General features: G+C 39.9%; 1 protein-coding gene across 2 annotated transcripts in view; it reads left to right on the top strand.

Annotated features, from left to right (window-relative positions):
* Nucleotides 1-13,502, top strand: part of ITPR2 (inositol 1,4,5-trisphosphate receptor type 2) — a 495,598-nt gene that overhangs the window by 291,165 nt on the left and 190,931 nt on the right. The window lies entirely within an intron of this gene.

Genomic DNA, 13,502 nt, shown 5'->3' with positions numbered 1-13,502 from the left:
CAGGAAGTATTTCCCATTTAGTTTAATTCCATATCATTCTAATTTGTAATCATTTCTGCACTGATAAAATTATAGTTATCTTATTAGTGTAGACCTTTTCATATCGTGCCTTATGAAGGTTTCCTTTGGTGTACGTACTGCCATTTTAAGTACGTTAGAAACTCCTTGGGGATAGGTCTGATGCATAATGTAAGGTGAAAAGATGCCTGAAAGGCCTTTCAGTGCTGAGATTCTAGGAGGGTAGAGTACTGGATTTCTCTCCAGTTCCAGCCCACACTCCACAAAATGCTGCACTATTTGAAGGCAGAGACTGTTGATCTTATTCACTGACGTATTCCCGTGTCTAGCATTGTGCCCTGCACTTAGTTGCTGCTCAATAAATGTTTGCAGACTGAGACTGACACATGGTAGATGTAAATGTTACCAGCTCTCTGCAGTGCAGCACATTGACCTTCCCTAGTCCTATCCAAGAAGTAGATTCTTGGCCGGGCGCGGTGGCTCAAGCCTGTAATCCCAGCACTTTGGGAGGCCCAGACGGGCGGATCACGAGGTCAGGAGATCGAGACCATCCTGGCTAACCCAGTGAAACCCCGTCTCTACCAAAAAATACAAAAAACTAGCCGGGCGAGGTGGCGGGCACCTGTAGTCCCAGCTACTCAGGAGGCTGAGGCAGGAGAATGGCATAAACCCGGGAGGTGGAGCTTGCAGTGAGCTGAGATCCGGCCACTGCACTCCAGCCTGGGCGACAGAGCGAGACTCCGTCTCAAAAAAAAAAAAAAAAAAAAAAAGAAGAAGTAGATTCTAGACCGTATCATGTCATGTTATACTTTACATATCTCTGTTACCCAGGTAACAGCAGGTTTCTTTGATTTGACATACCTGCAAACTTGGGTGGGCAGCAGAGAACCACAGCATAGAGGGCTGAGGAAGAAGACGTCTTGCAGAAAGCACTGGGACCAGTGGACTGCTGTTGTCTTTTGCTCACTGTATGGCTTAGAAAGCAAAAGGGGATCCCAGACACTGTGCACAATAATGGTGTGAACTCAGCCAAGGGGGATTGGAGCAGATGATGACCAAATCTGAAGGCCAACAAGTGGGGAGGGGGTTCCAGCCATGGGGCTTCTGTCCCAAGAAGGGCACTTTTCCCCGGAAAGGGACCCAATAGGAACAAGCAAGAGACCCAGGCTACAAAAAGAAACCATGTAGGTTTTCAACAAGAAAAACCATGTAGGCTTTGAACCAGGAAAACAACAACAACAACAACAACAACAACAAACTTACCATAAAACCAGGAGAACATGGCAGCAATTGGGACTCATGGAGAGAGGCCAAGGTCCAGTCACCTGAACTGGGACACTGAGTTACATTAATGAGAGCAGATAGCTACGGAGTCCAAGAACTATTGATCTCAAGCAGCATCAGGCCCTCCTGCTACAGGATGAAATTGGTGTTCTGAACTGCTCAATGGTGTTACCGTTGAGAGGAGAAGGAATAGAAAGGCTGTGGAGAAGACTGGGCCAGATACAGTTCACCTTTTCTATCAAATACACTAATTTTGGGATACTGTTTGAACAGGTGCTCACAGAGAAGATTTGCAACCTGGTATAAGAGGCACTAAAACCACACTATTATTGTTGTTATTATTTAACTGCTATTGACTATGCATATCTAGAGAAGCTGTTTGCAAGGTAACAATGTGTCTGTGTCTACTTGGATCTTCACACTAACTCACTGAGGAAAGAAAGTATTTTAATCTCCAGTTTTTAGATAAAAAGAAAGCCACAGTAGGTGAAATGACCTGGTAAGAATCACAGGCTGGCTGGGCGCAGTGGCTCATGCCTGTAATCCTAGCACTTTGGGAGGTGGAGGCAGACGGATCACGAGGTCAGGAGTTCGAGACCAGCCTGGCCAGCATGGTGAAACCCCGTCTCCACTAAAAATACAAAAATTAGCCTGGCATGGTGGTGAGCACCTGTAGTCCCAGCTACTCTGGAGGCTGAGGCAGAAGAATTGCTTGTACCCGGAAGGCGGAGGTTGCAGTGAGCTGAGATCATGCTACTGCACTCCAGCCTGGGTGACAGAGTGAGATTCTGTCTCAAAAAGAAAAAAAAACAATGACAGGCTTCGTAAATGGCAGAGCAGGAATATGAATCAAGGTTTTCTGATTCTGCTTTCTTTGATGCTTCTCCACATAGTAGGGAATTAAATAATGCTGGTGAAAGTAAATGATAATTTGAATTTGATTTCAGTTTTTCAAGTCACTTCTTTCAGACTTATTTCTTTTGCTAGTTCTGGCAACCTGAAGGTTAAGCAAATCTTTTTTTTATTTTTTAAGTGTGTTTGTGGGGAATTATTCTTATGTAATTTTCAGGTACATGCCACAAATAATAGTAACAGCTTAAACTTTTATGAGGTTTACTCTGTTTGTTTAACAATCGTAACACATTGAAGACCTGTAGCACACAAAGGTTAAGAAACTTGCCCAAGATCGCACAACAAAAGATGACAGAACCAGGAGGAAAATCCAGTCAATCTGGCCCTAGAGCCCATGTTTCCAATCACTACATGATACTGTCTCTCATTCTATGATGGTATCAATTTGCAAGGCTGTAGGAATTTCACACATGGCTGCCAGAAGAAACTATTTTCTTATGTAAAATAACAGAAGCCAACTTAAGGTACTTCTTATGTATAATGATTTTGAGTATCTACCATTTACTGATTTCTTCAGAGTGGGCCTGGTTCCTGCATATTCCATCTGGTGCTTGAACATCTTAAACATTTTTGGATAAATCTTAGTTTCTTAAAACAAAACAACACAGAACATTTTGAATATTTGCAGATTGCTCGGTGAAGTTGTTAGGTCTATCTTATCTCTGTTATTGCTGGCTTTTGGCTGGGTTTTTAATTAAAACTCAATATAGACTATATTACTTATACAGTCATGGAATACAGAAAACAAATGTGATATGTTAATGAGCACAGCATGGCAGCTTGATAAAATGAATCTGTGGCACAAAATAATTTAAATGAGGACACATGGACAATTAAAATCTAATCAAATGCTTGTAATTAATATCACATAGCTGGAATGATGTTGAAGATATTGACTCAGAGACATGTACTTATGTAATTCCATCCCAGGTATTGAGTTGATTTTATTTTCTCTGACAATGCCGGAGTATAGTAATCAGGGAAACGTTCACCAGAAAGTAAGTGATAACTGGGCAATAATCTCATACTTGGGTACGCCTTTGAGGATGCTTCTTTAGGCTTCTTGCCATCTACCACCCTGGTGTTTGCAGCCTTGTATTCATTCAACAAATAGACTGCAGCATATGTATAATTGGCAAAGAGTCCCCCATCCTCTTGGCTGAGTTAGGCAAGACTTCTGGCTGCTAGGCCAACTGCCCATTCTCTTGAAAGAAACTGTTGGTATCAACTCCACCATGCTTGGACCAGTTAATGCATGAAATGTACAGACCAGACCCTTCCTATCACCCCCATGACGTCGAACATCTCCTTGCCATTTCTTAACACTTCCTCTCCTGCTCTGGAACTGCCACTCAGCAAGCTCTCCTCTATCCTTGTCCTCTTCTTTAAGCGGTCCCTCCAGCTTCTTGCTTTATTTGAAGACTCCCTGTCCCCCAAAGTCAGCCCACTTTCTCAGCAGCTGTGTCAAGTGCTGTCTCTTTTCTCTTTGTCTTCCAGGGGAAGAAGCTTTTTGTCCCTGTGGTTTCCCATTGTTATTTCAAGACCGATTCCTCTGCCTTCTTTTAAAATTCTTAGCTGCTTTGAAGTTAAGACCCTCCAACTATATCACCACAACATCAGCCCTCATCCCAGTCAATTCCTCTCATCCATCTGAGACTTTGGAACCTTGATCTTGGCCCTCAGCACTGCCATCATCAGGGGTGACTCCAGTCCATCTGGGCTGTGTAGCCAACACTGGCCTGGTGGATCCTGCCAACTGTTGGCAGGTGACAGCGTAACTGACACTGGCCTGGTAGATCCAGCCAACACTGGCCTGGTGGATCTGCACTGACCATCTCTCCTCCACAGTCCACCACCCAGTTCTTGCTGCTACTCCACAATTGCTAATTCAGGCAGTAATTGCTGCTACTCCATAATTGCCAATTCAGGCATCCCAGTACTCTGACATTTACTCCTTTCCATTCAGTTTGCTCGTTCACTTACATCTATTTCAACTGTCCTTCAACCTGATGAAAACCACTGACCCCTCCAATTTCCCAGTTCTTCAGCTTGCCCCCTTCCTCTACTTATTCACCTCAGATTTCATAGTCACAAGTTCTACTGTTGAGCATCTGTTTAAGACAGGGGACTAACAAACTGTCCTAATAAAACAGCATAGAAGAGGGAAGGGGCTGTTCCTCCTGAGAAAATTACAGTATTGTTGCCAAAAGATGGGAGCAGGGATGGCAGGCAGGCCAGAACCACCAGTGACCACCCTGAGTTCTTCGGCAAAATTTTGAAAGATTGAGTTATTTGGATTATTTAAGTTATTTGGCTGCTTTTCTTTTAATGTTCCACCTAAATGTATATGCTGCCTCTTTCCAAATGAAGCCAGAAATCTTGGCTCAAAGTTCTCATACAAAAAAAGCTTCTACTTTGCTATACACACAGGCACTCTGTGTTCTCCAAAATTCAAATGACTGAGGATATTCTTTCTTAAGGCTGAGAAAACATATGGACAAAAGTATGCTGCTTCTCATCGTCTGTAGCCTCTTGACAAGACATCTGTTGCAACAGTTTTTGTTCTTCGATCATGGACGGTTGTTTGCCAATTGTTTTCATAAATATTAATCTTTGAAATCTTGACTGACATACAAGTTGTTCTTTTTGGATTCCTTTCTCCTTTTCTTATTTATGTGCACCATCTTTAAATGATTGCGCCACAGTACAACAACAAAAAAAGATTTTCTTATGAAAAATTCTTATTTTAAAAGTGGAAGCCATATAATGTCTAATTTGAAAGCTTGTGATTTTTTTTCTTTACATTTGAAATCTCCTTTTTCTTTTGCTCAACTAAATTTATTCCATTGGAATGATGCTTCTGCATTAATTTTGCAAAAATAATTCTTTTACTTCAGCTCTTTCAATTACCCAAGGAAGACATCTAAGCTCAACTTCCACAAGTACTTGACTGATTTAGTCCCAAGGTAGATAACTGTTTCTTCTTTCTGTGAAGCTGTAAACTTTAGAACCGAATAATTATTTTGAATTGGACAGTGATAGCTAAGGTGTTCTCCAGTGGTATTTGATGCATCTTAATTTCTAATCACACTTTTTCATGGCAAGATAATTGAAACATCTGTAATGGAACATACAACACTGTCCACCAATGGGTATTATTTAATGACATTGATAAAGTTTTATTGGTCTTCTGCGACCTCTACCATACTCTTAAGTAGAACATGTGGAGCATTTTAAATGCCATATATAGCATTTTTGGAATCATTTTTATTATGTATAGTAGTTCCTGATTTATTTTAATGTTACCTCTAGGAATAAGTAATTCAGCATATTTTAAATTGTTCCAATTATTGCTCAATTAGTAGAACAACTTTTATGGACATGATTGTACATATTTATGGGGTACTGTGTGATATTTTGATACATGTTTACGTTACATAAAAATCAAATGAAGGTATTCAGCATATCTATCACCTCATACACATATCATTTATTTATGGTGAGAACTTAAAAAATCCTCTCTTGTAGTTATTTTGAAATATACAGTAGAGTTAACCATAGTCCCCTTGCTGTGCAATAGAATACCAGAACTTATTTCTCTTAATGAAACAATTTTTAACCTTAAGAATGAAAAATGCTTCATGCAGATATTGATCTTAACCCTGTTAGTGAAGAATCCTCAGTTCGTGTGAAGCTAATGATGCAAAATACAACAAGTGACTAATTTTGAAAGACTATTTGATTACAGTGCCATAGTGTCTTTTCTTCCGTAGTAAACCACCTGTTCAGCATCTAAACTAGGGACAATTCCTTAAGTGTTCAACATTTAAACTAAATAATGTTTGACATTCCTTAAATCTAGGTGTTCAACATATTTTTAAAAAATTTACATCATAAAATCTTGAGAGGGAAGCTCCATTCTCTGGTTTTCATGAAGCTTTGGGTTTTCTTTTGCTTTTTCTTTATTTTTTTTGAGTGAGAATACTCCATTGTTAAATGAGAGTTAATAAATTGGAAAATATACTAACTCATTGATAAGTGATGAAATTTCTATGTCTTCAGTTTTATCTAGATCATGTGAAATTTATGTTTAGAATAGAAGATATTTTTTTTTTATACATCTTTTACTCTCTTCGAGGGCCATATCAGGGATTAGGAATTTATCTCTTAGTTGAGATCAAACCATTTCCTCTGAGATCTGTTGGCAAGTGTCATCTGTCTTCCACAGCTGCCATTTTTCTGAAAGCAAAATGAAACTCACATGTTTGCATACCATTTTGCTGATTCTTGCCAAGAATGCTTCCTGGAAAAAGCATGCTGAATATTTCTGCAGTGCTTCAATTTTAGGAAGAAAAGGGAATATTACAAAAATTTGGAACTATCCCATGACAGAGCCAGGAGCTGAGGAGCAGATGAAGGACCTACTTCTGGAAGGCCACTGACGTGATGGCTGGTGTCTCCACGGGCTTAGGAGAATGGACGTGTCAAGCAGTGGCCCTCTGGATCAGGGATTAGATGCCAGGGAGAGGATTACTTGGAGAAAAGGCTGGGCTGACTTGTATGGTTCTAGTCAGGTAACTGACACCTAGGGGGAATCTGCCATGTATTGTATCATCTTCTGTGGGAAGGCACAAAGGAAGGAAATGATGCCACCTGTGGTGTGTTAGTTTTTAGGGCTGCCATCACAAAGTCCCACAGATCACGTGGCTTAAACAACAGAAATCCGTTTTCTTATAGCTCTGGAGGCTGGAAGTCAGAGATGCAGGGATCAACAGGTGGTTTCCTTCCAAGGGCCAGGAGGGAAGGATCTGTCCCAGGTGTTTCTCCTTGGCTTGTAGATGGCCACCCTCTCGTTGTGTCTTCATATTATTTTCTTTCTATACATGTGTCTGTGTCCAAATTTCCTCTTCTTATAGGGGCACTAGTAATATTGAATTAGGGTCCACCCTAATGACCTCATTTTAATGTAATTACCTCTTCAAAGATCTTATTTCTGAATATGGTTATATTCTAAGGTGCTGCGGGTTAAGGTGTAATTCAGCCCATGACATACCTAAGTCTTTAATTTTTTCATAGATGAGATGTGCAAAGGTTTTCTGTATGCTTCTCTTGTGCTCGTTTTGTTGAGGGCAGCCACAATGCACCAAGCAGCTTGTAGGCATCTACAAACAGATTTAGGAAGTGATTTCTAAACACTATTGGTTAAGTCGGTCTAAACCCACAGAAGAAAAAGAAAAGAGGTTTTTCTCTTGTTTCCTATCTTAGGTTAAGGTTGAAAAAAACCAGTTGATTGGAATAAAAACTCAAGTGACAATTACAACCAAATACATAGGTTTTTTAGCAGAAAGTCAAAACATCGTATAGACCGGTTCCAAGATAAGTGGGAAAATTTGAAAATTTGATAGCAATGTGTTTGTGGTGGTTTTTAGCCTTGGGCTGACTCAAATATAGAGTCCAGTTTCTTACCGAGCGCTTTTCGACTGTGTTTCAGCATAATGAAGAATGCACAATTTAGGTAGGATCTTTGGGGTTTTCTATTTGCTACAAATTAAATTAAAGAATTATTCTGGGCTGGGCACGGTGACTCATGCCTGTAATCCCAGCTCTTTGGGATGTCAAGATTGGGGGAGGGATCACCTGAGATCAGGAGTTCGAAACCAGCCTGGTAAACATGGTGAGACCCCGTCTCTACTAAAAATACAAAAATTAGCCGGGCGTGGTGGTGGGTGCCTGTAATCCTAGCTATTTGGGAGGCTGAGGTAGAGAATCATTTGAATCCAAGAGATGGAGGTTGCAGTGAGCCAAGATTGCACCACTGTACTCCAGCCTGGGCAACAGCAAAAACTCTGTCTCCAAAAAAAAAAAAAAAAATTATTCTGGAATATCATTTCATCAATTCATCATTACAGTCCATTGTGTGCAAAATACACACTTAAAATCTTTTATTGGGGGCTGGGCACAGTGGCTCATGCCTGTAATCCCAACACTTTACAAAAAGTTATTTAAAAAAAATTAGCTGGGCCTAGTGGCACACACCTGTAGCCCCAGCTACTTAGGAGGCTGCGGTGGGAGGATTGCTGGAGCTTGGGAGGTTGAGGATGCAGTGAGCCATGATTGTGCTGTTGCACTCCAGCCTGTGCAACAAAGTGAGACCCTGTCTCAAAAAAAGAAAAAATATTTCATTGAAAACTGTCCCTTTTCTGGAGGAGTGTTTTATACTGTTTACAAGTTTTTATAAACTACACCTACACAATTTTGCTATTTGTTTTGGCAAGTGGCCAGTTTTTAAAATGCTGGTGGTTGCTTTTAATATCTACCTAAAGATAGAGTGAATTTTACAGAACATAACACAAACAAGAACTCTCTACTTTTAGCCCATGATACAGCCAAACCTCAATGACTTATCTCTTGCACCTGTATGTGGGAGATAACAATGAAATAATACATTTTCATTATTTTAAGAAAGAAAATGACTCATGTCATAGTATTACTTTTGTAAATATCCTTTTACAAATATCTTATCATTTTAAGATTTGTTTTTAAATCTTAAAAATAGTTATAGAATACTTTTCTGATATTTAATATTTTAGGAAAATATTACCATATTTTCTTATGTGTAAAGTTTTCCTACTTCTAGTATATTTTAACCAGTTCTCTTATGCCAAACAAAGGCGAATATGGAGTATCAGAAAAATAAACTTCAAGATAAACTCACAGTAATTCCTTCTGCCCTCAGGCAAGTATCTATTCCATATCTGAATTAAGATGATTGATCGTTTTTTGTTTTGGTGTTGGTATAATCTTTCCTGTGAGATTCTGAGTGGTGGGGTACTTCACTGACTGTACAGGAAAAGGGAATTTTCTGGAATCATTCAGATATACACTTGTGTGTGTGTGTGCGTGTGTGTGTGTGTAAATACAGTAAACATGAAGCATAGAACATGGTAGAAAATCAGAGGTGTACGTGAGAAAATATCACCTGTTAAAAATCTGAGATACATCACCCTGGAAGTGAAGAGGCAATCTAATCTGCACAAGAATAACAGTTGTCAGGGCATTGCTTTAGATGGATCACAAAGCTAAGACGAATGAAAAAATCAAGGAGCGTTTTAAAAAGCCACTATTTATACTTGTCTGCTGCCGAATTTCTCTACAGTTAGCTTCTGCTCCAGTTTATTACACATGACCGGTGTTATGTGATAAATGAATGGTTAAAAATGAGTTATAGACTTTAATGTGAAAATCTTTTGTCTGATTTTATTGTTCACTGCTGTTACCCTCAGTACATTTATTGAAATGTCTTACACACTTTAATGCTGTAGTGTGTTATGCATGTTTGTACTTCTCACTGCCTCCGATATTTCAGTGGGCAGAATACAATGAGGTGCATTAGGAAAGCCCAATGAATATTTATGGTAATCCAAGGGAACCAGACACAGAAATGGACTTGCTTGGTTCCCAGACCTCTATCTTTTATCTTACTCTTAAGGGTATTTAAGATAAAAACAATTTACTGTAATTGATTTATTTTACCAAATCTACTTAGCATTCAGTGGCTATATCCAAATCTAAAAATATTGATAGTTCAGCATTAAAAGTGGGTTTAAATTTAATCACAGAAGAGTTTAACTCTGAAAAGATTTATGATTTATTTTGGGCTTTTATCTATCATCAACTCTTCTTTGCTGAATGTAATTTTTATGACTTCACATTTATAAATTAGACAGTTGCATTAAGAGAACTCAAAATGACAAAAGAAAATAGTTCTGGAAAGAATTATTTTTTTTCTGAATGTATTGGTACAATCCTATGTAGATATACTACAGTGTTTGAGAAAGCTACATAAACATGGCCTTTCTACCTACAACCACATCCATAGTATTTAGGAACCCAGTAGGGGAGAATTGAAGGCTGAGGCTGACTTCAGAGAATCCTACACTAGGCAGAGTTCCTCGAGTTGGAGTCCAAAGTAGGATACCTTATGTGTACAAATAATAGCTGTCTTGATTCTAGTAGTTCATAGCCCCAATTGGGGAGCCAGAGAACAATGGTCTTCTTCCTACATTTACTTCTGACCATCAAGAAAGTAAAAATCTCCAGGATTCATGGGGAAAATGATCCTCAGTGAATAGTATCATTGGATGATGATGACTGTTGGCAACACAAACAATGAATTTTCCAAAATACAGACGCAGACACAAGAGAATAGTCCAAATAATTTCAAGTATTCTGTGGCTTCTGGGCCTGTCTTTGTGGACTTCAGGTGTAGAAAATTCCAGAATAAGTGTTTGAGATGTTAGCTGGTTTTTTGACCCCATACGAATGAGAAAGCAAAGTATCATCTATAGTTTCCTGGTTATATACAATGATTTAAAATGAACTTGGTCAATCTGGCTCCGTACACAGACCAAATATGGCATTTAAAGTAACCTCAGACCGTGTTGAGAGTGCTGATCTGGGACACTGAGGCCCTTGCTACATCACATATTGGCTGTGGGATCCTAGGACCCTTGGCTCTAACCTGCATCATCTGTTAAATTAAATTAAAATCCCAATTGAGCCAGGTGAGCTTTTGAGGTCTGTATCCTGATTCTCTGATCTCCTTCTGTCTTATGGATTTAGATTCTTAATGGGACTACAAAGCATATAAATTCCTTTTCAGAAATATAGGAGGTAGACTTAAACTGCAAAAATAAAAATTTGATTCGATGCCTATCATGTGCCAGGAGCTATGCCAGTTACTGAAGATACAGTTGTGAAAGAAAACAAGCCAGAATGAAAGGGCAAAGTCCATTCTTATATTGGAGCTTACATTCTGGAGGGGGAGCAGATGATACGTAAATAGATCAACAAATACACGTCGGGAAGGGGTAAATGCTGTGATGAAGAATGCACTAGCCATCATGTATTGAATCTTTATAGGTACCAGGAATCATTTTAAGGATATTAGACGTGCTTTATATAGAGATTTGATCCTCACATTTCAATGTCCATTTTACAGATGGAAAAATTGAGGTTTAGAGAGATTTGGTTATTTTACTTGTTCCAGGTTCCACAGACAGAACCAGCCCATGACGCAGCTGCCATTAGAACCCAGGCAGTGTGGTTATAGGATCTTTAATAGAAACCTATTCTGCCTATTCTGCTACCTGTCTCAGGATAAAAGGAGAGCAAGAAGGCTGAAGAGAAATGGGGTTTGTGTTTTGTATGGTGTGTTGAGAGAATGCCTCTTTGACAGGGTCCTGTGTGGCAGAGACTGAGGAAGGCCACGCAGCCATCCTGGGCAGAGGAAACAGCACACACCCAAAGATCTGCATTAGCAGCTGGATTCCTGGTTTGAGAATCAGCAAGGAAGCCAGTGTGGCTAGAAAGGGCTCAGTGACAGGTAGCACTAGGCCGTGAGATCAGAGCAGTGGGAGAAGGGGCTGGATCACGTAGGCCCTTTGTAGGATATGGTAAGAACTTTGGTGTCTCAGAGTTTCTAAGCATTAGACAGAAAGCCATTGGAAGGTTTGAGTATAGGAGTGAGTGAAATCTGATCTATGATTGGCAAAGACTACTGTGTCAGCTTAAGTGTAGCGAGTGCACTTAAGAGGGCAAGAGTGAAAGCAGAGATAATTTTTAAGAAGTGATTGCAGTTATCTAGGTGAGACATGATGCGGGCTTAACCTAGGGAGACAGTGGAGGCAAGAAGTTGTAGGATTCTGGATGTGGAGTGAAGTTTGAGTGGACAGTTTTTGAATGTGAGGCTGAATGTGAGATAAAGGAGAACGAGGAGTCCAAAATGTCTCTGAGGATTGCAGCATGAGTAACTGGAAGAATGGAAGTGCCATTTGTTGTAAAGGGGAAGATGAAAGGAGGAACCTCACCCACTCTGTACCTCCAGTGCACAGCACAGCACAGCACAGCACAGCACATGGGTTCAGTATGGAGCTGAACTAGTTAGGCATGGAATTACTCCTATTCCTGCCAGGTCTCCTCAAACAAATACCAAAGTCCAGGACAGCGAAGTTTAGTGGAGAAACCTTGTCCCCCTTTGCATGATATTCTGAGCATCCCGATGACAGCAATGTCAAAAGGGAAAGTGCACTTTTAATTTGGAGGGAGATTGAATCTCATTTACAATAAACCTGAACATAAAGATGTAATCAACATTTCATTCTTGTACAATGTAAAGAGTTATTTTAAGCACGTATTCAGTGACCTGTGAAGAAATGGTATTTCAGTACAACTTCTTCCTTCAGGTTCTCATACTGATGGTCATTGTTATAAGTGGCTAAGAAAGATATGGCAGAGGACATGATAGGATAGAAACTATTTTTCTGGGATAAATGCAGTGTTCCTCGAACATACAAGTGCATTGAATCTTATATTTACTTTTGTAGCCCTAAACAAAAATCCAACATCCTTTGTGGTTCTATTTCAAACAATTTATTAGTGTTAGGGCTTGCAGAGGCCCCAAGGTAACATCCGTCTCTCAGGAGTGGGAACCATTGAAAGTCATAGGAGTCATTCAGGTTGAGATTAAAATGTCAGGTTCATAACTGGAATATGCAACCGGAAAACATGTCTTGAGATCTGTGGGTGTGTTTGCTGATATTTCCCCCCAACCTAATGGCAACGCCAGACTCTCCAAAGGGGCAAGCCTCTTAGAATATGGCAGAGAGCAGTTCAGAAGTCACCTGCTCTTGGGGTCAGGCAGAACTTGGGGAAGACTTTGCTAAGCATCTCTTATTCCTTCTTTCTAAACCACCAGTCACGTAAGGCACTTCCCTTTTCCAAGGCAGGCATGAGTGAGTGGGCAGAGAGAGGCCAAAGGCATCACTAGCAGAAGTTCCTCCACCTGGGGCACATGAGGTAAGGAGAAGGGCACTTCCCTACTGACCTTTCTCCATTGGGAGCTTTATCTCATTACGTAGTAAGTTGTCATTACCTTTATCCATGCCAAGTTCGTGTTTCTGTGGGAAATATTGTAGGTCTGGACACCTTGCTTTATTGTATAGGAGAAGTATGTCTCAACTTGTTTTCCCACAGAGGCATATCTGATGAATAACAAACCATCAGTATTGGTATCTCATTAGCTGCTACCACTAAACTATGCATTACTTCCAGTTTCACTGGTGCCAAATCCATTCTTTTCTCTATGAGATTGAGAACTATTAATGTAGATATGTTTCAGTCAAGACTAAGGAATGTTTCTATGAAATGAATATTTGGAATTGAGTATCTCAACAAGTCTACCAGTATACCTGAACTGAAAGGGATTCCCCAACATGCCAAATATTCAG

Source organism: Macaca mulatta, chromosome 11 (genome assembly GCF_049350105.2).
Source record: "Macaca mulatta isolate MMU2019108-1 chromosome 11, T2T-MMU8v2.0, whole genome shotgun sequence".
Taxonomy (NCBI): domain Eukaryota; kingdom Metazoa; phylum Chordata; class Mammalia; order Primates; family Cercopithecidae; genus Macaca; species Macaca mulatta.
Note: the sequence above shows the minus strand (reverse complement) of the source record. Positions and strands in the feature narration are given on the sequence as shown.